The sequence below is a fragment of the Papilio polytes genome, unplaced genomic scaffold, assembly GCF_000836215.1.
Source record: "Papilio polytes unplaced genomic scaffold, Ppol_1.0 DF822178.1, whole genome shotgun sequence".
Classification (NCBI taxonomy): Eukaryota; Metazoa; Arthropoda; class Insecta; order Lepidoptera; family Papilionidae; genus Papilio; species Papilio polytes.
This window is the reverse complement of record NW_013527026.1, coordinates 2,355,986-2,357,704: the sequence shown is the minus strand read 5'-3', so window position 1 is coordinate 2,357,704 and position 1,719 is coordinate 2,355,986. Positions and strand designations below refer to the sequence as shown.

General features: G+C 38.7%; 1 long non-coding RNA gene across 1 annotated transcript; it reads right to left on the bottom strand.

The window, feature by feature from the left end:
• Positions 1–6: 6 nt before the first annotated feature.
• On the bottom strand, positions 7–1,492 carry LOC106106551. Its single transcript, XR_001225808.1, has 3 exons — positions 1,370–1,492; positions 606–746; positions 7–137 (listed from the first exon to the last, which is right to left on the bottom strand). It is a non-coding gene; the product is annotated as an uncharacterized LOC106106551 (long non-coding RNA).
• Positions 1,493–1,719: the final 227 nt, after the last annotated feature.

The window sequence follows — 1,719 nt, the reverse complement described above, 5'->3', positions numbered from 1 at the left end:
GCCACAACGCCCGCGCGCTCCGCCCCCGAGCCCCACGCGACAGGTCGCACCGCAGCCGGCACTCCGCTGTCGTTAGACCAATTCTTCCAAACATCGGTTTGCCGCGATGTTCTAATTTGCTGCGAACTGCATATTACCTATACGGAAACAAAAAGTAAGCGGGTTATTCGAAAGTTTATAATTCAAATCATTGTGTAACTATGTAATTTTAAATTGCGGGCTAACGATCTAACGGGTTCGTGTGCTAATTCATCCGCATGAAATTATAAAAACCTTATTTTGTTTACATTTGTCAATTGCAAATGTCTAAATACCGTTACAATAATAACCTTGCTTCCTTAATGTTGGCAGCTTGTAGTTTATGGTCCCTTTCCCACATGATGGTTGTTTTCCAATTTAGTTAGCCTCTAAGTTTAATAGCGTGAAAATGTCTAGCCTAAAGCGTGTATAGGGCTTTTTATTAAAGAAAGAATTATTCAAAAACTTGCTGTTATTGTTGAAAACATAGTGTGTGTTTACACTTTATTATATTAATATAGCTATAGATGGTAGTGGGGTCAGCTTTCAGTATAATAATTGTATAAATATTGTAATATTTTACTTACCGGTTTACATTTGTCCTGACAGAATCGCACCATGAGCGAGAACCGCACCACATGTGAGTTGGGGAAACGGAACGCCTTGAAGTTAGCGGACAGTCGCTGTGTGCCGCCGCGCCAACTGCGACTGAACGCTGGGAAATCCACCTAGTATAATCAGAGGATAAATATCTTTATAAAGCACTGAAAAATTAGCTACCGATATACGGACAAAGAATTTTTACAATTCTTTAACAAGTTTTGAAGTTCAGAACAAAAAAAAATATCTTTTCAAGAGAAATCCTCGTTTCAAAATAATTGCTTAGGGTTGTAACGGAGGCCATTTTAACGGAATCGGATGCGGATGCAGAGGTGAAGGGTTTCACCTCTGCAGAAGTGGAGGTTAACGGAAGCGAAAGCGGAGGCCAATAATAAAACATTAATTGCGAATTATTAAAGAAATACAAACTAAAACTACTTTAATTCAAAATACAGAGTGGTACATAATTACAAGATACAGTTTGTTATGCAAATATAATGTATTACAATTATAGTTAGTTGACCTAGCACACCCGCGCGGGCCGATACCCAATCGCCCCACTCGCGTTAAAGACATAAATTAACCTCCGTTATAACTCTGCATATGAAGAAACGGAAGCGGAAGCGGATGCGGAGTTAAAATTTCTTGCGGAAGCGGTGTCCAATTACAACCCTATAATTGTTTAATTAGGATTGCTTTATAATAATTATTCCTCGTGAATCATTAGTAATTATAGAATTATGGATGTAACCTGTCCCGTAGGGCAGCCTCTACTGTCTAACAACAGCACAGAGCTGTCGCCCAATCGAGAAGACGCCACCAGATGGTAAGCTTCTATTTCTACCTCCGCTGCAAGTGATAAAATAACACCTTAATTGAGTGAAATAGAAAACATTTAACTAATAATCTAAGTATATTACAAAGTTCACAAAACAATGTCATAAAAGTTGATTAAAAAAAACATACTGTTAGGAATAAAATTAGTACTGTGCTATAGAATTGGCGCAACTCTAGATTATCGGCATAAACGGCACGTCCCTAGCTGACAGCTGTCAATGTCACTAGAAGTATGGATAGATTGGCGCGTAACTTGAGTCTTGA